The sequence below is a fragment of the Ambystoma mexicanum genome, chromosome 4q (genome assembly GCF_040938575.1).
Source record: "Ambystoma mexicanum isolate Mex_15411 chromosome 4q, UKY_AmexF1_1, whole genome shotgun sequence".
In the NCBI taxonomy this organism is placed as follows: Eukaryota; Metazoa; Chordata; class Amphibia; order Caudata; family Ambystomatidae; genus Ambystoma; species Ambystoma mexicanum.
The window spans coordinates 434,643,710-434,669,761 of record NC_090928.1 but is presented as its reverse complement, the minus strand read 5'-3'; the positions used below and the strand labels follow the sequence as shown (position 1 = coordinate 434,669,761).

The following is a 26,052-nucleotide window of genomic DNA, read 5'->3' as shown; positions in this document are numbered from 1 at the left end:
CCACCACAGTTGTATAACATTCATATGAGCTTCCAATGGACTATTTCAAACTGATAATATCACCAGTAGAACTTGGGTGAATGTACAACACAGCTTGCATCATATGAAGAAATCCTAAACAGCTTAATGGTGTTTACCCTATGTTTCAGGAGATGATCAGGAGTATTTCAAATGTAGAAATGTGTTGCTCATTACATAAAATGCTAAGATTGTAAATGTTTTCTTCAATTTATTTCTACAGGTAAAACAGTTGGGCAAGGGGGCACCCAGATTTGAACTAGGGACCTCTTGATCTGCAGTCAAATGCTCTACAACTGAGCTTTAGCCCCATTTCCGAACTGTTCTCCTTTAGGTATTCAGAAATAAGTACAAAGTGCACGCAACATGCAATCACCATCAAAGCAATGCATTTTCAGCCACCAAACCCTCCTTGTAAGTATAAGGGGTACAAAAGATGTCCTTTATCTGCCTTGGTAAAATACAGTGAGGTTTCCATTGCAAGAATTCATAGATTTCGTATCACATGTAGATCTGGGAACATGGAAAAAAAGTTTTGTCAAATGCACAAATTCTGCAAAACGTAACTGCTTCTCTACTGCAGTTTGTTGATTTTGTGCTAAGAGCATAGTTAAACCCAATTGTTCATTGTTTTGTATATGAAATGATGATATATCTTATTGTTTCTTACAATGCATTGGGTTGAAAAACCTCTTAACAGGATCTATTGAAGAGGGTATATGGTTATGAAACAGGGACTTCTTGAACTGCACTCCTATGCTCTACCACTGACATAAACCCTTGAATGCTGAAAACTGCCCTTTTTTAAATAGGTGATAGAGTGGGTGACTGTATGGAACTTGTAGAACTAATGACATCAGTGCACTTCTGGTCAGCTGTACAAATTAATACATTTCATTAAGGGCATATTATTGGTTTTCACCACAGTTTTATAACATTCATATGAGCTTCCAATGGACTATTTCAAACTGATAATATCACCAGTAGAACTTGGGTGAATGTAATACACAACTTGTATCATACAAAGAAATCCAAAACAGCTTAATGGTGTTTACCCTATGTTTCAGGAGATGATCAGGAGTATTTCAAATGTAGAAATGTGTTGCTCATTACATAAAATGCTAAGATTGTACATGTTTTCTTCAATTTCTTTCTACAGGTAAAGCAGTTGGACACAGGGGCACCCAGATTTGAACTAGGGACCTCTTGACCCGCAGTCAAATGCTCTACCACTGAGCTATACCCCCAGTTCTGAAATGTTCACCTTTATTTATTCAGTAATATGTACAAAGTGGAAGCAACATGCAATCACCATCAAAGCAATGCATTTTCAGCCACCAAACCCTCCTTGTAAGTATAAGGGGTACAAAAGATGTCCTTTATCTGCCTTGTTAAAATACAGTGAGGTTTCCATTGCAAGAATTCATACATTTCATATCACATGTAGATCTTGGAACATGGAAAAAAATCTTTTGTCAAATGCACAAATTCTGCAAAACGTAACTGCTTCTCTACTGCAGTTTGTTGATTTTGTGCTAAGAGCATAGTTAAACCCAATTGTTCATTGTTTTGTATATGAAATGATGATATATTCTATTGTTTCTTACAGTGCATTAGGTTGAAAAACATTTTAACAGGATCTATTGAAGAGGGTATATGGTTATGAAACAGGGACTTCTTGAACTGCACTACTACGCTCTACCACTGAGTTAAACCCTTGAATGCTGAAAACTGTCCTTTTTTAAAAAGGTGATAGAGTGGGTGACTGTATGGAACTTGTAGAACTAATGACATCAGTGCACTTCTGATCAGCTGTACAAAGTAATACATTTCATTAAGGGCATATTATTGGTTTCCACCACAGTTTTATAACATTCATATGAGCTTCCAATGGACTAATTCAAACTGATAATATCACCAGTAGAACTTGGGTGAATGTAAAACACAGCTTGTATCATATGAAGAAATCCTAAACAGCTTAATGGTGTTTACCCTATCTTTCAGGAGACGATCAGGAGTATTTCAAATGTAGAAATGTGTTGCTCATTACATAAAATGCTAAGATTGTAAATGTTTTCTTCAATTTATTTCTACAGGTAAAACAGTTGGATAAGGGGGCACCCTGATTTGAACTAGGGACCTCTTAATCTGCAGTAAAATGCTCTACCACTGAGCTATACCCCCCTTTCTGAAATGTTCACCTTTATATATTCAGTAATATGTACAAAGTGGAAGCAACATGCAATCACCATCAAAGCAATGCAATTTCAGCCACCAAACCCTCCTTCCTTATAAGAATAAGGGGTAGAAAAGATGTCCTTTATCTGCCATGGTAAAATACAGTGAGGTTTCCATTGCAAGAATTCATACATTTTGTATCACATGTAGATCTTGGAACATGAAAAAAAACATTTGTGAAATGCACAAATTCTGCAAAACGGAACTGCTTCTCCACTGCAGTTTGTTGATTTTGTGCTAAGAGCATAGTTAAACCCATTTGTTCATTGTTTTGTATATGAAATGATTATATATCTTATTGTTTCTTACAGTGCATTGGGTTGAAAAACATTTTAACAGGATCTATTGAAGAAGGTATATGGTTATGAAACAGGGATTTCTTGAACTGCACTCCTACGCTCTACCACTGAGTTAAACCATTGAATGCTGAAAACTGCCCTTTTTTAAAAAGGTGATAGAGTGGGTCACTGTTTGGAGCTTGTAGAACTAATGACATCAGTGCACTTCTAGTCAGCTGTACAAATCAATACATTTCATTAAGGGCATATTATTGGTTTCCACCACAGTTTTATAACATTCATATGAGCTTCCAATGGACTATTTCAAACTGATAATATCTCCAGTAGAACTTGGGTGAATGCACAACACAGCTTGTATCATATGAAGAAATCCTAAACAGCTTAATGGTGTTTACCCTATGTTTCAGGAGATGATCAGGAGTATTTCAAATGTAGAAATGTGTTGCTCATTACATAAAATGCTAAGATTGTAAATGTTTTCTTCAATTTATTTAAAAAAATATTTCTACAGGTAAAACAGTTGAACAAGGGGGGCACCCAGATTTGAACTAGGGACCTCTTGATCTGCAGTCAAATGCTCTACCACTGAGCTATACCCCCATTACTGAAAAATTCCCCTTTATTTAATTCAGTAATATGTACAAAGTGCAAGCAACATGCAATCACCATCAAAGCAATGCATTTTCAGCCACCAAACCCTCCTTATAAGTATAAGGGGTACAAAAGATGTCCTTTATCTGCCTTGGTAAAATACAGTGAGGTTTTCATTGCAAGAATTCATACATTTCGTATCACATGTAGATCTTGGAACATGGAAAAAAAACTTTGTCAAATGCACAAATTCTGCAAAACGTAACTGTTTCTCTACTGCATTTTGTTGATTTTGTGCTAAGAGCATAGTTAAACCCAATTGTTCATTGTTTTGTATATGAAATGATGATATATCTTATTGTTTCTTACAGTGCATTGGGTTGAAAAACATTTAACAGGATCTATTGAAGAGAGTATATGGTTATGAAACAGGGACTTCTTGAACTACACTCCTACGCTCTACCACTGACATAAACCCTTGAATGTTGAAAACTGCCCTTTTTAAAAAAGGTGATAGAGTGGGTGACTCTATGGAACTTGTAGAACTAATGACATCAGTGCACTTCTGGTCAGCTGTACAAATTAATACATTTCATTAAGGGCATATTATTGGTTTCCACCACAGTTTTATAGCATTCATATGAGCTTCCAATGGACTATTGCAAACTGATAATATCACCAGTAGAACTTGGGTGAATGTATAACACAGCTTGTATCATATGAAGAAATCCTAAACAGCTTAATGGTGTTTACCCTATGTTTCAGGCGATCATCAGGAGTATTTCAAATGTAGAAATGTGTTGCTCATTACATAAAATGCTAAGATTGTAAATGTTTACTTCCATTTATTTAATTAAAAAAATATTTCTACAGGTAAAACAGTTGGACAAGGGGGCACCTAGATTTGAACTGGGGACCTTTTGATTTGCAGTGAAATGCACTACCCCTGAGCTATACCCCCATTTCTGAAATGTTTACCTTTATTTATTCAGTAATATGTACAAAGTGGAAGCAACATGCAATCACCATCAAATCAATGCATTTTCAGCCACCAAACCCTCCTTATAAGTATAAGGGGTACAAAAGATGTCCTTTATCTGCCTTGGTAAAATACAGTGAGGTTTTCATTGCAAGAATTCATACATTTCGTATCACATGTAGATCTTGGAACATGGAAAAAAAACTTTGTCAAATGCACAAATTCTGCAAAACGTAACTGTTTCTCTACTGCATTTTGTTGATTTTGTGCTAAGAGCATAGTTAAACCCAATTGTTCATTGTTTTGTATATGAAATGATGATATATCTTATTGTTTCTTACAGTGCATTGGGTTGAAAAACATTTAACAGGATCTATTGAAGAGAGTATATGGTTATGAAACAGGGACTTCTTGAACTACACTCCTACGCTCTACCACTGACATAAACCCTTGAATGTTGAAAACTGCCCTTTTTAAAAAAGGTGATAGAGTGGGTGACTCTATGGAACTTGTAGAACTAATGACATCAGTGCACTTCTGGTCAGCTGTCCAAATTAATACATTTCATTAAGGGCATATTATTGGTTTCCACCACAGTTTTATAGCATTCATATGAGCTTCCAATGGACTATTGCAAACTGATAATATCACCAGTAGAACTTGGGTGAATGTATAACACAGCTTGTATCATATGAAGAAATCCTAAACAGCTTAATGGTGTTTACCCTATGTTTCAGGCGATCATCAGGAGTATTTCAAATGTAGAAATGTGTTGCTCATTACATAAAATGCTAAGATTGTAAATGTTTACTTCCATTTATTTAATTAAAAAAATATTTCTACAGGTAAAACAGTTGGACAAGGGGGCACCTAGATTTGAACTGGGGACCTTTTGATTTGCAGTGAAATGCACTACCCCTGAGCTATACCCCCATTTCTGAAATGTTTACCTTTATTTATTCAGTAATATGTACAAAGTGGAAGCAACATGCAATCACCATCAAATCAATGCATTTTCAGCCACCAAACCCTCCTTATAAGTATAAGGGGTACAAAAGATGTCCTTTATCTGCCTTGGTAAAATACAGTGAGGTTTTCATTGCAAGAATTCATACATTTCGTATCACATGTAGATCTTGGAACATGGAAAAAAAACTTTGTCAAATGCACAAATTCTGCAAAACGTAACTGTTTCTCTACTGCATTTTGTTGATTTTGTGCTAAGAGCATAGTTAAACCCAATTGTTCATTGTTTTGTATATGAAATGATGATATATTTTATTGTTTCTTACAGTGCATTCGGTTGAAAAACATTTAACAGGATCTATTGAAGAGAGTATATGGTTATGAAACAGGGACTTCTTGAACTACACTCCTACGCTCTACCACTGACATAAACCCTTGAATGTTGAAAACTGCCCTTTTTAAAAAAGGTGATAGAGTGGGTGACTCTATGGAACTTGTAGAACTAATGACATCAGTGCACTTCTGGTCAGCTGTACAAATTAATACATTTCATTAAGGGCATATTATTGGTTTCCACCACAGTTTTATAGCATTCATATGAGCTTCCAATGGACTATTGCAAACTGATAATATCACCAGTAGAACTTGGGTGAATGTATAACACAGCTTGTATCATATGAAGAAATCCTAAACAGCTTAAGAGTGTTTACCCTATGTTTCAGGAGATGATCAGGAGTATTTCAAATGTAGGAATGTGTTGCTCATTACATAAAATGCTAAGATTGTAAATGTTTACTTCCATTTATTTAATTAAAAACATATTTCTACAGGTAAAACAGTTGGACAAGGGGGCACCCAGATTTGATCTAGGGACCTTTTGATCTGCAGTGAAATGCACTACCCCTGAGCTATACCCCCATTTTTGAAATGTTCACCTTTATTTATTCAGTAATATGTACAAAGTGGAAGCAACATGCAATCACCATCAAAGCAAAGCATTTTCAGCCACCAAACCCTCCTTATAAGTATATGGGGTGCAAAGGATGTCCTTTATCTGCCTTGGTAAAATACAGTGAGGTTTCCATTGCAAGAATTCATACATTTCGTATCACATGTAGGTCTTGGAACATGGAAAAAAAATCTTTTGTCAAATGCACAAATTCTGCAAAATGTAACTGCTTCTCTACTGCAGTTTGTTGATTTTGTGCTAAGAGCATAGTTAAACCCGGGGGCGTGGCTTGGCGGCCATGCGAGAGTGAGCAGACTCCGAGAGGCTCCCACCAGATCCGACCAAAGATCCTGAGAAAGGCGTATATTAGGAAAAAAAAAACCCAAACAAACGCCAGGGAAAGGCGTCGGAAGACCCAAGGCACACACGGGAGAAGACCCGACGAAAAACGGAGGCCAGAAGAGCGAAAACGAGAAGAGACAGAGACGCGCGGCACCACCAACAAAATGGCGGGCGCGCAGCGCTGAAAAAGAGACCCGCGTCTCAACACACGAAGAAGGCCGAAGGGAAGGAGTAGAACCGGGCGAGATAGCTGATTAACATCCAGCGCAGGCAGGACCGAAATACCACCAGAGTGGCAGAAATCCGAGACGCCAACTGCAGAGATAGCCGCGCGACACCGACCCGGAGAAGGTGAAGACGGCGCGGCTCAAGAACAGGAAGCGGCCCACGGACCGGAGCTGGAGAACAGCTTTCCCCAGCCGATGCGGAGACGAGCAGCGGCAGCGGGGGCCTAGCGGAACAACGAAAGAACCTGAGCGGTGAGGCAGCGGAGGCGAGGGGCGACCCACAGACCGAGCCCCAGAAGAGCGGAGGTGAGCGTCAACGGCGGAGAGCCAACAGAGCGACGCAGGACCCCGAGAGACGAGGCGGCGGAGACTGGGAGACGACCCGTGGACCGGACCAAGAGAGCCCTCCCCTGACGCGGAGGAGTGTAGAAGCGGCGGAGGCCCATCAGAACAACCGGAGAGCCCGGAAGGCGAGGCAGAACGGATCGAAAGCGGCCTACAGACTGAACCGAGGCAGATTCCCTCGCGTCGAAGCGGAGGTGAGCAGCAGCAGAGCAACGAGGGATCCCACAACGAGAAGAAACGGAGAGCGAAGAGCGATCCATAGGCCGGACCGCAGAAGAGCCTCTCCCGACCGACACGGAAGTGAGCAGCAACGACGGAGACCCAGCAGTGCAACGAGGGACCTCGAGAGGAGAGACAGCGGAGAACGAGAGGCGGCCCACAGACTAGACCCAAAACAACCCTCCCCCTGCCAACGCGGAGGTGCGTAGCAGCAGCAGCGGAACCCGATAGGAGAAGCAGGGAAGAATACGAGGCAGCCCACAGATCGGATCGTTGAAGAAGAGCCCTAACCTGCCAGTCCGGAGCGGAACCGAGGGAGACAGCAGATCAACGCCCAGCCCAAGCAGGATCGGAGCATCACCCGACCGGCAGCGAGACAAGGCACCGACGGCAGCAACAGGAAGAGAAGCCCGAGACAGCACTACAGAAACAGCGCGACACCAAACGGGGAAGGAAGAAGGCGCCGAGACCCACGGACAGGAAGCGGCCCACAGATCGAACCGAAGAAGAGCCCTTCCCTGCCGCAGAGGTGACTAGCAGAGCCGGCAAAGCAGCGGGAGATCCCGAGCAGGGAGGTAACGCCGAGACACAGGAACCAGGCCCAGGGAACAAGAGACATACCGCGGGGCGGGTCAGGAAACCCGAGACCTAACAGAGACGACATAAGAGAAGAAGGTAGCCGCCGTAGTAACGAGGAGAGCAAAAGAATTACATATAGACCCGGACACCACCCCAACCAGCTGCCTCACAGATAACCAGCAAGCGGGGGAGAGAACGTAACAGTCACTACAAACCACAAATCCACCCAGCACAAACAGACCCCCCCCCACACAGGCAGAAGCTGGGGGAAGAGCCGCCTCACGCAAGGCACAGACTCCAACCACCCAAAAGCGAGAGGGAAGAGAACACCGGAGAGAGACACGGCAAACGGACAAAGAGGGTAAAGACACAGAGAGAAATCGCTTAATGAAAAGGTAACACACGCAGGAAGAGTGGAAGCGAGTGTGGGAATTGAGCAAGGACCCACTGAAGCACAAACGAAACCAGACTGAATAGGGCCCAACTACAGGCCAAGAGCAGTGGGTACTAACATGCCAGACAAGCCTAAAAGCGGCAGAGGGAGACAAACAGTCATGGAGACATTCACCCGGAAGAACGACGACCAGCAGCCAGGGGCTGGGGAGAAAGACACGCCGGAGTCATACGCCACGCAAGGAGAGATCAGGCAAGTGGAAAGCAGCATACTGGAAGCCATAGGGGCGTTAAAGACGTCGATAGAAGGCAAGTTAGACGCAGTGATGGTAGTTGTGGGACTTCTTAGACAAGATACGAGAAACCTGGCGGAAAGGATGACAACAGTGGAACAACAAGCACAGAGTAACTCAGTGGAAGTGTCCGCCTCGCGAACACAAATGTCGGAAGCACTGGAAAGAATTAATATACTAGAACGCAGAGCTGAAGACGCAGAAGGCAGGGCCCGGCGCAACAACGTACGAATAGTGGGGCTGCCAGAGGGGGAGGAAGGAAGGGACCCCACGAACTACATAGAGAACCTCCTGATCCAAGAAGTGGGAGCAGAGACCCTATCCCAAGGCTTCGTGGTAGAAAGGGCACACCGGGCGCTGACTAGAAGACCGCGCCCAGGAGCACCACCAAGACCAATGATCGCAAAAATTATGAACTTTAAGGATAGGGAAAAAATCCTGACTTTCTCGAGAGAAGGAGGGAACATCACAAGGAACGGGGCCAGGATAACGATATATCCAGACTATACGGTACTTGTGCAAAAGCAGAGAGCCCAGTTCTGGCAGACCAAAGAGCGCCTTCGAGCGGCAGGGGTGAAATTCATGCTGCTGTATCCAGCCAAACTAAAAATACTGCATGACGGAAAAACACAGATCTTCGAGACAACGACCGACGCCCAGGAGTGGATGGACCAGCGTGGGATTCCACAGTCGGCAGAGAGGAACGAGCGAAACAGAAACCACCCCCAGCAAAATAGAGACTAGAACCGGGCACGACAAGTATACCCAACGCTACAGGAGCAAGAACAAGACGGTAGAGATGCCCTACCGGGAAGTAACGAAAAGGAGCAACCGACAGCCACCAAGTTGAAAAGCCCACAGTAAAGAGACTTACAAAGGGAGCACAAGACTCGGGGAGAGGGAACCGCCAAGACCCACAGAGAAGCCCCAGTAAAAACAATGTTTATAGTGTCAGTTTCAAGACACTACGCCGCGACAGGCAAGGCCGAGGAGGAAAAAGCGGCACCTGGAAAGCGGTGGAGCCCGAGCAGAGGAGGGGAGGCTGGGCGTTTGTTGACGTTATTTGGGTTAACAGTTATAACAGTTGGGAAGTTAAGGCAAAGCCCGCAAAGAGAGGAGGAGAGCGGAAGAGGAAATAACAGTTGTCACACACAAAGAATCGGCAAGGAAAACAAATTCAGGGGACAGTACCCACAAACAAAAAGCTGGCGGGAAGCACGAGGCAAGACCGCCCACAACAAAGAGCGGCCAACAGAGAGAGAACCGACCCGAGAGAGAAAACGAACGGACGATTCAAAACTCAACAGCCAGAAGAAGGGACACAGATCCCCGGCAGGAACACACCGAGAGAATAAGACACCGAGCGAGCCCATGGGAAAGAACAGGCCGCAAGCGCTAGTCCCCACAAGGACCGAGATGTCTTAAGAATTGTCATGTGGAATGTCAGGGGGATGAACGCATACGTCAAGAGGCTAAGGATTTATACCTGGTTAAATAAAACAAGGACCCACATTGCACTGTTGCAAGAGACGCACCTGACGGCGGAAAAACAGGCCAAAATAAAGAAAAAATGGGGAGGCCAGATGTATAGTGCAACATACTCCAACTACGCCAGAGGAGTCATAACCTGGGTCGCCCCGGGCGTCCCATTCCAGCTCATCAACCAAGAGAAAGACACGGAAGGGAGAATCCTGGTAGTCCATGGGATGCTAGAAAATCGGGAGATATGCCTCGTGAACACCTATGCCCCTAATCACGACGCTACGGCCTTCTTCAGAACGCTCCCGCCCCGGCTGGCCCCGTACAGGAATGCAACGATGATTTGGGCAGGCGACCATAATTGCACACTGGACCCCCGGCTGGACAGGTCGGATAATAAGCACAAGAGAGCGGCGCCGCCAGCGAGAGCACTACAACAGATACTAGACCAGCTCGGACTCGAGGACGTCTGGAGGAAGGTACATGGGGAAGAGAGGGGATACACGCATTATAGTGCCCCACACAAGACATTCACACGGATAGACTACCTGTTTACGGGCAAGGAGACACTGGGGGAATTCACTGAGGCATACATACACGCGCGAACCCTATCTGACCACGCCCCCCAGACGATCACATGGGCGCACACACACAGGAGAGCCCCTATACCAACATGGAGGTTGAGGGCAGAGGCATTATTGGACGCGGGCTTCCAGGAACACATCCAAAGCGTAATAGAAGACTATTTTGAACATAATGAGGGTAGTGTGGAAAGCACAGGAACGGTCTGGGAGGCCTTCAAGGTGGTAGTCAGAGGGGAGGCGATGGGGAAAATGGGAGGTCTCAGACGAGAAACCCTAGCACAACTAGATGAGTTAGAAAGGAAAATCGAGAAGGCTGAGAGACAAGCGGGGGAGAAGGGGGCGGAACAAGAGAACCTCACCACCCTGCGACAACAGTGCGTGGAGACCTGGGAAAGATTGGGACGACTAGACTACGGGAAATATATACAGAAACTACATGCTGAGGGGGACAAGCCTAGCAGACTCCTGGCCTGGCTAACCAAGCAGGAGACTAAGCGGGAGCCAATCAATGAAATTCAGAACAGCAAAGGAGAGGTGATAAGGTCCCAAGAGGGAATAAACGAGGTGTTCTCGCAGTTTTACGAGGACTTATACTCCAGGGTCCAGGAGGCAGAGGAGGGGGACCTGAAGGAAGCCCTCGCGGAAATTAGACTCCCACAATTGACGGAGGAACAGGCCCAAATATTAGACGCCCCTCTCACTGTAGAGGAACTAACGGAGGTAATCGCCCAGCTCCCGACAGGGAAATCTCCGGGGCCAGATGGGCTCCCGGGGGAATTTTACAAACAATATAAAAATGACATAGCCCCGAGACTGCTAGAAACACTAGAGGAAGCATACGAGAAAGGAAGACTCCCGAGTAGTATGTCAGAATCTATAATAATCCCGATCCTTAAACCGGACAAGCCCCCCCTCGAATGCGGTTCCTATAGACCGATTTCCCTAATAAACCAGGACTCCAAGATCCTGACGGCGGCACTAGCCAACCGCCTGAAAAGAGTGCTACCCACCCTGATCCACACGGACCAGACAGGGTACGTGCCAGAACGGAACACGTCCTGGAACCTGCGCAGACTCCACTATGTTATAGAAAGGACAAACCAGGAGGGAGGGGAGTGTGCTGTAGCCTCACTGGATGCAATCAAAGCATTCGATTCGGTGGGATGGGACTGGCTCCTGGGAACGCTCACCCACTATGGGATTGGACAAGGGTTTACAAGATGGATAGAACTACTATACAAAGACCCGAGAGCGAGAGTCAAGACGGGTAGACAAGTTTCTAGGGAATGGGGCATAGAGCGAGGCACAAAGCAGGGATGCCCCCTGTCCCCAATGTTATATATCCTGGCCCTGGAGCCGTTCGCAGTATTCCTAAGAACGGATTACAAAGACACGGGCATAGAGATAGACGGGGAAACACACCAGATATCCATATACGCAGACGATATACTCCTTTACATACAGAACCCACGCACCCACCTGCAGGACTTACTAGAGGCGCTGCGCGCGTTTGGTAGGTTATCCGGAATAGTGGTCAACAGAGAAAAATCCGTGCTGTTTCCCCTGGCAGGCCTACGCGCAGTGCCGTCAGATCAATTACCGCCTCTGGGCATCACGTGGGCCCCGAACACCTTCAAATACCTAGGAGTGGAGATCTATCACGACACCAGGGAAACACACGCAGGTAACACACAAATAGCTTTAGACAAAATTGAAAAGGCTATGAAATTCTGGCAGACGCTACCGTTGGGCATGATAGGCCGGGCGGCACTACTAAAAATGACAGTCCTACCCCGACTCTTATATTACTTCACGAACATCCCATACAACATACCAAGGCCCTTCTTCAAGCGCCTACACACTATGGCGAGAACCTTCCTATGGGGAGGGGGACGAAACAGGGTGGCACTAAGCACACTACAGAGAAGCTATGAGTGGGGGGGCATCAAACTCCCAGATTTTGAATATTACTATTTGGCAGCACAACTCCAATTTGTGGTGCGATGGCTGGGCGAGGAGACCTCAATAGATGCAATAATTATTGGGCCAGCACTCCGGAGGTACCACCTGAGAGAATTATTATGGGTCAATGCCGCCCAAGCCAAAGACCTACCCAAAATAGCCCAACTAGGCCGAACACTATGGAAAAGAGCCTGGAAGACACAGGGCATACGAGACCCCTGCTCAAGACATATCCCACTGGCGGGGCTGGTGGACACCCGAGTGGCCAGCCTGACCACGTACAGGGCACAATGGGAAGACAAAGGTGTGGCCCAAATTGGGGACCTGTGGCGTGATGGACAGTGGGTTGAATTCCAGACCCTGATGGACGAACAAGATGTACACAGGGGCCAATTCATCCTGCACAATAGCCTAGTTCAGACAATAAAGAAGAGGTGGAGCACTATGCCAGAGCCTGAGGACACCGAAGGGGAACTAGAGGCATGGTACGATATATCCGAAGGAGGTCATACGGTGTCCAGACTCTATGAGCAAATACTGGGACACACCAACAAAAAAACACTAACAGCACGGATGAAGTGGGAAGAGCAACTGCAACAACCCTTCGAAGACGAGGAATGGAACAAAGTCCTCATGTACGCAAAAAAGGTGTCCAGAAACGCCAGGTTCAGACAACTGCAGATATACATAGTACACAGAGCATATCTAACCCCCAAGAGAATGTCAAAGATGGGAGAAGGACAAACCCGGAGCTGCCCGCGGTGCGGAGACGAACAGGCCGACATGGTGCACATGTTCTGGTCGTGCCCGCAAATAGCAGACTTCTGGAACACGGTGAGAGAAAAGGCGTTGACAGCAGACATACAGATGCCAGCAAGAACGCCAGCAACATACCTATTGGGACTGTTCCCAAGGGGGCACCGGTAGATGACACACGTGGCAAAAATGAAGGATTTAATGACAATACTAGCGAAACGCCGCATATCGATGGCATGGAACAAGAGCGAAGGCCCCTCGAAGGAAGGATGGTGGGCCGACCTACAAAAATGGGCAATAGCAGAGACGGCAGTCTGGGCGAGAGCTACACAAGGGGGAGAGAGCGACAGTGGAGCCAGACTACAAGCATGGAACTCCCTGGTGCAAGACCTGTTTGGCAGCGGAGGCGAGGACGATACGACTGACATTACCGATCCAGGTGACTCAGGAAACGATGAAATTGAACCGCCCACGTCGGGAGGCACTACATAATTCAGAAGAAGAGAACTAACGGGAAGAGAGAGACGAGGTCGTGACCAGCGCAGACTCTGAACAGTGCAACTCCAACTGGGAAAGACCAGCAAACACATGCAAAGACAAGACCAAGGGAAATTCCCAGGGAAAGGAGGGAGGCCACCGGGAGACTGGCCCCTCCGCTACGAACTTGACAACGGCCGGCGCCGGCCCCGAGGCGGCAACGGACCACGAACATACTGCGGCAGCCTTTGGGGAGAGGGAGGGGGGGGAAGGGGGAAAGGAAAATGGGAGGGGGACTTTTGTTTCTGTTTTGTTTGTTCTCTCCCATTCCTTTTATGTTGTAAAACCAATAAAAAGAAGTTAAAAAAAAAAAAAAAAAAAGAGCATAGTTAAACCCAATTCTTAATTCTTTTGTATATGAAATGATGATATATCTTATTGTTTCTTACAGTGCATTGGGTTGAAAAACATTTTAACAGGATCTATTGAAGAGGGTATATGATTATGAAACGGGGACTTCTTGAACTGCATTCCTACGCTCTACCACTGAGTTAAACCCTTGAATGTTGAAAACTGCCCTTTTTAAAAAAGGTGATAGAGTGGGTGACTCTATGGAACTTGTAGAACTAATGACATCAGTGCACTTCTGGTCAGCTGTACAAATTAATACATTTCATTAAGGGCATATTATTGGTTTCCACCACAGTTTTATAACATTCATATGAGATTCCAATGGACTATTTCAAACTGATAATATCACCAGTAGAAATTAGGTGAATGTAAAACACAGCTTGTATCATATGAAGACATCCTAAACAGTTTCATGGTGTTTACCCTATGTTTCAGGAGATGATCAGGAGTATTTCTAAAGTAGAAATGTGTTGCTCATTACATAAAATGCTAAGATTGTAAATGTTTTCTCCAATTTATTTAATTAAAAAATATTTCTACTGGTAACACAGTTGAACAAGGGGGGCACCCAGATTTGAACTAGGGACCGCTTGATCTGCAGTCAAATGCTCTACCACTGAGCTATACCCCAGTTCTGAAAAGTTCACCTTTATTAATTCAGTAATATGTACAAAGTGCAAGCAACATGCAATCACCATCAAAGTAATGCATTTTCAGCCACCAAACCCTCCTTATAAGTATATGGGGTGCGAAGGATGTCCTTTATCTGCCTTGGTAAAATACAGTGAGGTTTCCATTGCAAGAATTCATACATTTCGTATCACATGTAGATCTTGGAACATGGAAAAAAAATCTTTTGTCAAATGCACACATTCTGCAAAATGTAACTGCTTCTCTACTGCAGTTTGTTGATTTTGTGCTAAGAGCATAGTTAAACCCAATTGTTCATTGTTTTGTATATGAAATGATGATATATCCTACTGTTTCTTAAAGTGCATTGGGTTGAAAAACATTTTAACAGGATCTATTGACGAGGGTATATGGTTATGAAACAGGGACTTCTTGAACTACACTCCTACGCTCTACCACTGACATAAACCCGTCAATGCTGAAAACTGCCCTTTTTTTTATAAAGGTGATAGAGTGGGTGACTGTATGGAACTTGTAGAACTAATGACATCAGTGCACTTCTGGTCAGCTGTACAAATTAATACCTTTCATTAAGGGCATATTATTGGTTTCCACCACAGTTTTATAACATTCATATGAGATTCCAATGGACTATTTCAAACTGATAATATCACCAGTAGAACTTGGGTGAATGTAAAACACAGCTTGTATCATATGAAGACATCCTAAACAGTTTCATGGTGTTTACCCTATGTTTCAGGAGATGATCAGGAGTATTTCTAATGTAGAAATGTGTTGCTCATTACATAAAATGCTAAGATTGTAAATGTTTTCTTCAATTTATTTAAAAAAATATTTCTACAGGTAAATCAGTTGAACAAAGGGGCACCCAGTTTTGAACTAGGGACCTCTTGATCTGCAGTCAAATGCTCTACCACTGAGCTACACCCAAGCTCTGAAAAGTTCACCTTTATTAATTCAGTAATATGTACAAAGTGCAAGCAACATGCAATCACCATCAAAGCTATGCATTTTCAGCCACCAAACCCTCCTTATAAGTATATGGGGTGCGAAGGATGTCCTTTATCTGCCTTGGTAAAATACAGTGAGGTTTCCATTGCAAGAATTCATACATTTCGTATCACATGTAGATCTTGGAACATGGAAAAAAATCTTATGTCAAATGCACAAATTCTGCAAAATGTAACTGCTTCTCTACTGCAGTTTATTGATTTTGTGCTAAGAGCATAGTTAAACCCAATTGTTCATTGTTTTGTATATGAAATGATGATATATCCTATTGTTTCTTACAGTGCATTGGGTTGAAAAACATTTTAACAGGATCTATTGACGAGGGTATATGGTTATGAAACAGGGACTTCTTGAACTGCACTCCTACGCTCTACCACTGAGTTAAACCCTTGAATGCTGAAAACTGCCCTTTTTTAAAAAGGTGATAGAGTGGGTGACTGTATGGAACTTGTAGAACTAATGACATCAGTGCACTTCTGGTCAGCTGTACAAATTAATACATTTCATTAAGAGCATATTATTGGTTTCCACCACAGTTTTATAACATTCATATGAGCTTCCGATGGACTATTTCAAACTGAAAATATCACCAGTAGAACTTGGGAGAATGTAAAACACAGCTTGTATCATATGAAGAAATCCTAAACAGTTTCATGGTGTTTACCCTATGTTTCAGGAGATGATCAGGAGTATTTCTAATGTAGAAATGTGTTGCTCATTACATAAAATGCTAAGATTGTAAATGTTTTCTTCAATTTATTTAATAAAAAACATATTTCTACAGGTAACACAGTTGAACAAGGGGGGCACCCAGATTTGAACTAGGGACCGCTTGATCTGCAGTCGAATGCTCTACCACTGAGCTATACCCCAGTTCTGAAAAGTTCACCTTTATTAATTCAGTAATATGTACAAAGTGCAAGCAACATGCAATCACCATCAAAGTAATGCATTTTCAGTCACCAAACCCTCCTTATAAGTATATGGGGTGCGAAGGATGTCCTTTATCTGCCTTGGTAAAATACAGTGAGGTTTCCATTGCAAGAATTCATACATTTCGTATCACATGTAGATCTTGGAACATGGAAAAAAAATCTTTTGTCAAATGCACAAATTCTGAAAAATGTAACTGCTTCTCTACTGCAGTTTGTTGATTTTGTGCTAAGAGCATAGTTAAACCCAATTGTTCATTGTTTTGTATATGAAATGATGATATATCCTACTGTTTCTTAAAGTGCATTGGGTTGAAAAACATTTTAACAGGATCTATTGACGAGGGTATATGGTTATGAAACAGGGACTTCTTGAACTACACTCCTACGCTCTACCACTGACATAAACCCTTCAATGCTGAAAACTGCCCTGTTTTTATAAAGGTGATAGAGTGGGTGACTGTATGGAACTTGTAGAACTAATGACATCAGTGCACTTCTGGTCAGCTGTACAAATTAATACATTTCATTAAGGGCATATTATTGGTTTCCACCACAGTTTTATAACATTCATATGAGCTTCCAATGGACTATTTCAAACTGATAATATCACCAGTAGAACTTGGGTGAATGTAAAACACAGCTTGTATCATATGAAGAAATCCTAAACAGTTTCATGGTGTGTACCCTATGTTTCAGGAGATGATCAGGAGTATTTCTAATGTAGAAATGTGTTGCCCATTACATAAAATGCTAAGATTGTAAATGTTTTCTTCAATTTATTTAAAAAAATATTTCTACAGGTAAATCAGTTGAACAAAGGGGCACCCAGTTTTGAACTAGGGACCTCTTGATCTGCAGTCAAATGCTCTACCACTGAGCTATACCCAAGCTCTGAAAAGTACACCTTTATTAATTCAGTAATATGTACAAAGTGCAAGCAACATGCAATCACCATCAAAGCTATGCATTTTCAGCCACCAAACCCTCCTTATAAGTATATGGGGTGCGAAGGATGTCCTTTATCTGCCTTGGTAAAATACAGTGAGGTTTCCATTGCAAGAATTCATACATTTCGTATCACATGTAGATCTTGGAACATGGAAAAAAATCTTATGTCAAATGCACAAATTCTGCAAAACGTAACTGCTTCTCTACTGCAGTTTGTTAATTTTGTGCTAAGAGTATAGTTAAACCCAATTGTTCATTTTTTTTTTATATGAAATGATGATATATCCTATTGTTTCTTACAGTGCATTGGGTTGAAAAACATTTTAACAGGATCTATTGACGAGGGTATATGGTTATGAAACAGGGACTTCTTGAACTGCACTCCTACGCTCTACCACTGAGTTAAACCCTTGAATGCTGAAAACTGCCCTTTTTTAAAAAGGTGATAGAGTGGGTGACTGTATGGAACTTGTAGAACTAATGACATCAGTGCACTTCTGGTCAGCTGTACAAATTAATACATTTCATTAAGGGCATATTATTGGTTTCCACCACAGTTTTATAACATTCATATGAGCTTCCAATGGACTATTTCAAACTAATCATATCAACAGTAGAACTTGGGTGAATGTAAAGCACAGCTTGTATCATATGAAGAAATCCTAAACAGCTTAATAGTGTTTACCCTATGTTTCAAGTGATGATCAGGAGTATTTCAAATGTAGAAATGTGTTGCTCATTACATAAAATGCTAAGATTGTAAATGTTTTCTTCAATTTATTTAATTAAAAAAATATTTCTACAGGTAAAACAGTTGGACAAGGGGGCACCCAGATTTGAACTAGGGACCTCTTGATCTGCAGTGAAATGCTCTACCCCTGAGTTATAACCCAATTTCTGAAATGTTCACCTTTATTTATTCAGTAATATGTACAAAGTGGAAGCAACATGCAATCACCATCAAAGCAATGCATTTTCAGCCACCAAACCCTCCTTATAAGTATAAGGGGTACAAAAGATGTCATTTATCTGCCTTGGTAAAATACAGTGAGGTTTCCATTGCAAGAATTCATACATTTCGTATCACATGTAGATCTTGGAACCTGGAAAAAACCTTTTGTCAATGCACAAATTCTGCAAAACGTAACTGTTTCTCTACTGCATTTTGTTGATTTTGTGCTAAGAGCATAGTTAAACCCAATTGTTCATTGTTTTGTATATGAAATTATTATATATCTTATGGTTTCTTACAGTGCATTGGGTTAAAAAAATACATTTTAACAGGATCTATTGAAGAGGGTATACGGTCATGAAACCGGAACTTCTTGAAAAGCACTCGTACGCTCTACCACTGACATAAACCCTTGAATTCTGAAAACTGCCCTTTTTTAAAAAGGTGATAGAGTGGGTGACTGTATGGATCTTGTAGAACTAATGACATCAGTGCACTTCTGGTCAGCTGTACAAATTAATACATTTCATTAAGGGCATATTATTGGTTTCCACCACAGTTTTATAACATTCATATGAGCTTCCAATGGACTATTTCAAACTGATAATATCACCAGTAGAACTTGGGTGAATGTAAAACACAGCTTGTATCATATGAAGAAATCCTAGACAGTTTCATGGTGTTTACCCTATGTTTCGGGAGATGGTCAGGAGTCTTTCAAATGTAGAAATGTGTTGCTCATTACATAAAATGCTAAGATTGTAAATGTTTTCTTCAATTTATTTCTACAGGTAAAACAGTTGGAGAAGAGGGCATCCAGATTTAAACTAGGGACTTCTTGATCTGCAGTCAAATGCTCTACAACTGAGCTATACCCCCTTTCTGAAATGTTCGCCTTTATTTATTCAGTAATATGTACAAAGTGCAAGCAACATGCAATCACCATCAAAGCAATGCAAATTCAGCCACTAAACCCTCCTTATAAGTATAAGGGTTGCGAAGGATGTCCTTTATCTGCCTTGGTAAAATACAGTGAGGTTTCCATTGCAATAATTCATACATTTCGTATCACATGTAGATCTTGGAACATGGAAAAAAAATCTTTTGTCAAATGCACAAATTCTGCAAAACGTAACTGCTTCTGTACTGCAGTTTGTTGATTTTGTGCTAAGAGCATAGTTAAACCCAATTGTTCATTGTTTTGTTTATGAAATGATGATATATCTTATTGGTTCTTACAGTGAATTGGGTTAAAAAACATTTTAACAGGATCTATTGAAGAGGGTATATGATTATGAAACAGGGTCTTCTTGAACTGCACTCCTACACTCTACCACTGAGTTAAACCCTTGAATGCTGAAAACTGCCCTTTTTAAAAAAGGTGATAGATTGGGTGACTGTATGGAACTTGTAGAACTAATGACATCAGTGCACTTTCTGGTCAGCTGTACAAATTAATACATTTCATTAAGGGCATATTATTGGTTTCCACCACAGTTTATAACATTCATATGAGCCTTCAATGGACTATTTCAAACTGATAATATCACCAGTAGAACTTGGGTGAATGTAAAACACAGCTTGTATCATATGAAGAAATCCTAAACAGCTTAATGGTGTTTACCCTATGTTTCAGGAGATGATCAGGAGTCTTTCACATGTAGAAATGTGTTGCTCATTACATAAAATGCTAAGATTGTAAATGTTTTCTTCAATTTATTTCTACAGGTAAAACAGTTGGAGAAGGGGGCACCCAGGTTTGAACTAGGGACCTCCTGATCTGCAGTCAAATGCTCTACCACTGAGCTATACCCCCAATTCTGAAATATTCCCCTATATTAATTCAGTAATATGTACAAAGTGGAAGCAACATGCAATCACCATCAAAGCAATGCAATTTCAGCCACCAAACCCTCCTTATAAGTATAAGGGGTACAAAAGATTTCCTTTATCTGCCTTGGTAAAATACAGTGAGGTTTCCATTGCAAGAATTCATACATGTTGTATCACATGTAGATCTTGGAACATGGAAGAAAAACTTTTGTCAAATGCACAAATTCTGCAAAACGTAACTGCTTCTCTACTGCAATTTGTTGATTTTGTGCTAAGAGCATAGTTAAACCCAATTGTTCATTGTTTTGTATATGAAATGATGATATATCTTATTGTTTCTTACAGTGCATTGGGTTCAAAAACATTTTAACAGGATCTATTGAAGAGGGTATAGGGTTATGAAACAGGGACTTCTTGAACTGCACTCCTACCCTCTACCACTGACATAAACCCTTGAATGCTGAAAACTGCCCTTTTTTAAAAAAGTGATAGAGTGGGTGACTGTATGGAACTTGTCAAACTAATGACATCAGTGAACTTCTGGTCAGCTGTACAAATTAATACATTTCATTAAGGGCATATTATTGGTTTCCACCACAGTTTTATAACATTCATATGAGCTTCCAATGGACTATTTCAAACTGATAATATCACCAGTAGAACTTGGGTGAATGTAAAACACAGCTTGTATCATATGAAGAAATCCTAAACAGTTTCATGGTGTTTACCCTATGTTTCAGGAGATGATCAGGAGTATTTCTAATGTAGAAATGTGTTGCCCATTACATAAAATGCTAAGATTGTAAATGTTTTCTTCAATTTATTTAATTAAAAAAATATTTCTACAGGTAAAACAGTTGGACAAGGGGGCACCCAGTTTTGAACTAGGGACCTCTTGATCTGCAGTCAAATGCTCTACCACTGAGCTATACCCAAGCTCTGAAAAGTACACCTTTATTAATTCAGTAATATGTACAAAGTGCAAGCAACATGCAATCACCATCAAAGCTATGCATTTTCAGCCACCAAACCCTCCTTATAAGTATATGGGGTGCGAAGGATGTCCTTTATCTGCCTTGGTAAAATACAGTGAGGTTTCCATTGCAAGAATTCATACATTTCGTATCACATGTAGATCTTGGAACATGGAAAAAAATCTTATGTCAAATGCACAAATTCTGCAAAACGTAACTGCTTCTCTACTGCCGTTTGTTAATTTTGTGCTAAGAGTATAGTTAAACCCAATTGTTCATTTTTTTTTATATGAAATGATGATATATCCTATTGTTTCTTACAGTGCATTGGGTTGAAAAATATTTTAACAGGATCTATTGACGAGGGTATATGGTTATGAAACAGGGACTTCTTGAACTGCACTCCTATGCTCTACCACTGAGTTAAACCCTTGAATGCTGAAAACTGCCCTTTTTTAAAAAGGTGATAGAGTGGGTGACTGTATGGAACTTGTAGAACTAATGACATCAGTGCACTTCTGGTCAGCTGTACAAATTAATACATTTCATTAAGGGCATATTATTGGTTTCCACCACAGTTTTATAACATTCATATGAGCTTCCAATGGACTATTTCAAAATAATCATATCAACAGTAGAACTTGGGTGAATGTAAAGCACAGCTTGTATCATATGAAGAAATCCTAAACAGCTTGATAGTGTTTATCCTATGTTTCAAGTGATGATCAGGAGTATTTCAAATGTAGAAATGTGTTGCTCATTACATAAAATGCTAAGATTGTAAATGTTTTCTTCAATTTATTTAATTAAAAAAATATTTCTACAGGTAAAACAGTTGGACAAGGGGGCACCCAGATTTGAACTAGGGACCTCTTGATCTGCAGTGAAATGCTCTACCCCTGAGTTATAACCCAATTTCTGAAATGTTCACCTTTATTTATTCAGTAATATGTACAAAGTGGAAGCAACATGCAATCACCATCAAAGCAATGCATTTTCAGCCACCAAACCCTCCTTATAAGTATAAGGGGTACAAAAGATGTCATTTATCTGCCTTGGTAAAATACAGTGAGGTTTCCATTGCAAGAATTCATACATTTCGTATCACATGTAGATCTTGGAACCTGGAAAAAACCTTTTGTCAATGCACAAATTCTGCAAAACGTAACTGTTTCTCTACTGCATTTTGTTGATTTTGTGCTAAGAGCATAGTTAAACCCAATTGTTCATTGTTTTGTATATGAAATTATTATATATCTTATGGTTTCTTACAGTGCATTATGTTAAAAAAATACATTTTAACAGGATCTATTGAAGAGGGTATATGGTCATGAAACCGGAACTTCTTGAAAAGCACTTGTACGCTCTACCACTGACATAAACCCTTGAATTCTGAAAACTGCCCTTTTTTAAAAAGGTGATAGAGTGGGTGACTGTATGGATCTTGTAGAACTAATGACATCAGTGCACTTCTGGTCAGCTGTACAAATTAATACATTTCATTAAGGGCATATTATTGGTTTCCACCACAGTTTTATAACATTCATATGAGCTTCCAATGGACTATTTCAAACTGATAATATCACCAGTAGAACTTGGGTGAATGTAAAACACAGCTTGTATCATATGAAGAAATCCTAGACAGTTTCATGGTGTTTACCCTATGTTTCGGGAGATGGTCAGGAGTCTTTCAAATGTAGAAATGTGTTGCTCATTACATAAAATGCTAAGATTGTAAATGTTTTCTTCAATTTATTTCTACAAGTAAAACAGTTGGAGAAGAGGGCACCAAGATTTAAACTAGGGACTTCTTGATCTGCAGTCAAATGCTCTACCACTGAGCTATACCCCCAATTCTGAAATATTCCCCTATATTAATTCAGTAATATGTACAAAGTGGAAGCAACATGCAATCACCATCAAAGCAATGCAATTTCAGCCACCAAACCCTCCTTATAAGTATAAGGGGTACAAAAGATTTCCTTTATCTGCCTTGGTAAAATACAGTGAGGTTTCCATTGCAAGAATTCATACATGTTGTATCACATGTAGATCTTGGAACATGGAAGAAAAACTTTTGTCAAATGCACAAATTCTGCAAAACGTAACTGCTTCTCTACTGCAGTTTGTTGATTTTGTGCTAAGAGCATAGTTAAACCCAATTGTTCATTGTTTTGTATATGAAATTATTATATATCTTATGGTTTCTTACAGTGCATTGGGTTAAAAAAATACATTTTAACAGGATCTATTGAAGAGGGTATACGGTCATGAAACCGGAACTTCTTGAAAAGCACTCGTACGCTCTACCACTGACATAAACCCTTGAATTCTGAAAACTGCCCTTTTTTAAAAAGGTGATAGAGTGGGTGACTGTATGGATCTTGTAGAACTAATGACATCAGTGCACTTCTGGTCAGCTGTAGAAATTAATACATTTCATTAAGGGCATATTATTGGTTTCCACCACAGTTTTATAACATTCATATGAGCTTCCAATGGACTATTTCAAACTGATAATATCACCAGTAGAACTTGGGTGAATGTAAAACACAGCTTGTATCATATGAAGAAATCCTAGACAGTTTCATGGTGTTTACCCTATGTTTCGGGAGATGGTCAGGAGTCTTTCAAATGTAGAAATGTGTTGCTCATTACATAAAATGCTAAGATTGTAAATGTTTTCTTCAATTTATTTCTACAGGTAAAACAGTTGGAGAAGAGGGCACCCAGATTTAAACTAGGGACTTCTTGATCTGCAGTCAAATGCTCTACAACTGAGCTATACCCCCTTTCTGAAATGTTCGCCTTTATTTATTCAGTAATATGTACAAAGTGCAAGCAACATGCAATCACCATCAAAGCAATGCAAATTCAGCCACTAAACCCTCCTTATAAGTATAAGGGTTGCGAAGGATGTCCTTTATCTGCCTTGGTAAAATACAGTGAGGTTTCCATTGCAATAATTCATACATTTCGTATCACATGTAGATCTTGGAACATGGAAAAAAAATCTTTTGTCAAATGCACAAATTCTGCAAAACGTAACTGCTTCTGTACTGCAGTTTGTTGATTTTGTGCTAAGAGCATAGTTAAACCCAATTGTTCATTGTTTTGTGTATGAAATGATGATATATCTTATTGGTTCTTACAGTGAATTGGGTTAAAAAACATTTTAACAGGATCTATTGAAGAGGGTATATGATTATGAAACAGGGTCTTCTTGAACTGCACTCCTACACTCTACCACTGAGTTAAACCCTTGAATGCTGAAAACTGCCCTTTTTAAAAAAGGTGATAGATTGGGTGACTGTATGGAACTTGTAGAACTAATGACATCAGTGCACTTTCTGGTCAGCTGTACAAATTAATACATTTCATTAAGGGCATATTATTGGTTTCCACCACAGTTTATAACATTCATATGAGCCTTCAATGGACTATTTCAAACTGATAATATCACCAGTAGAACTTGGGTGAATGTAAAACACAGCTTGTATCATATGAAGAAATCCTAAACAGCTTAATGGTGTTTACCCTATGTTTCAGGAGATGATCAGGAGTCTTTCACATGTAGAAATGTGTTGCTCATTACATAAAATGCTAAGATTGTAAATGTTTTCTTCAATTTATTTCTACAGGTAAAACAGTTGGAGAAGGGGGCACCCAGGTTTGAACTAGGGACCTCCTGATCTGCAGTCAAATGCTCTACCACTGAGCTATACCCCCAATTCTGAAATATTCCCCTATATTAATTCAGTAATATGTACAAAGTGGAAGCAACATGCAATCACCATCAAAGCAATGCAATTTCAGCCACCAAACCCTCCTTATAAGTATAAGGGGTACAAAAGATTTCCTTTATCTGCCTTGGTAAAATACAGTGAGGTTTCCATTGCAAGAATTCATACATGTTGTATCACATGTAGATCTTGGAACATGGAAGAAAAACTTTTGTCAAATGCACAAATTCTGCAAAACGTAACTGCTTCTCTACTGCAGTTTGTTGATTTTGTGCTAAGAGCATAGTTAAACCCAATTGTTCATTGTTTTGTATATGAAATGATGATATATCTTATTGTTTCTTACAGTGCATTGGGTTCAAAAACATTTTAACAGGATCTATTGAAGAGGGTATAGGGTTATGAAACAGGGACTTCTTGAACTGCACTCCTACCCTCTACCACTGACATAAACCCTTGAATGCTGAAAACTGCCCTTTTTTAAAAAAGTGATAGAGTGGGTGACTGTATGGAACTTGTCAAACTAATGACATCAGTGAACTTCTGGTCAGCTGTACAAATTAATACATTTCATTAAGGGCATATTATTGGTTTCCACCACAGTTTTATAACATTCATATGAGCTTCCAATGGACTATTTCAAACTGATAATATCACCAGTAGAACTTGGGTGAATGTAAAACACAGCTTGTATCATATGAAGAAATCCTAAACAGTTTCATGGTGTTTACCCTATGTTTCAGGAGATGATCAGGAGTATTTCTAATGTAGAAATGTGTTGCCCATTACATAAAATGCTAAGATTGTAAATGTTTTCTTCAATTTATTTAATTAAAAAAATATTTCTACAGGTAAAACAGTTGGACAAGGGGGCACCCAGTTTTGAACTAGGGACCTC

General features: G+C 41.0%; 4 non-coding genes across 4 annotated transcripts; all 4 read right to left on the bottom strand.

Moving 5' to 3' along the window:
* Positions 1-1,193: 1,193 nt before the first annotated feature.
* TRNAR-GCG (transfer RNA arginine (anticodon GCG)) lies at positions 1,194-1,265 on the bottom strand. Its single transcript has one exon. It is a non-coding gene; the product is annotated as a tRNA-Arg (tRNA).
* A 1,818-nt stretch (positions 1,266-3,083) lies between these two features.
* On the bottom strand, positions 3,084-3,155 carry TRNAC-GCA (transfer RNA cysteine (anticodon GCA)). Its single transcript has one exon. It is a non-coding gene; the product is annotated as a tRNA-Cys (tRNA).
* A 17,193-nt stretch (positions 3,156-20,348) lies between these two features.
* On the bottom strand, positions 20,349-20,420 carry TRNAC-GCA (transfer RNA cysteine (anticodon GCA)). Its single transcript has one exon. It is a non-coding gene; the product is annotated as a tRNA-Cys (tRNA).
* Positions 20,421-25,068: 4,648 nt separating this feature from the next.
* Positions 25,069-25,140, bottom strand: TRNAC-GCA (transfer RNA cysteine (anticodon GCA)). Its single transcript has one exon. It is a non-coding gene; the product is annotated as a tRNA-Cys (tRNA).
* Positions 25,141-26,052: the final 912 nt, after the last annotated feature.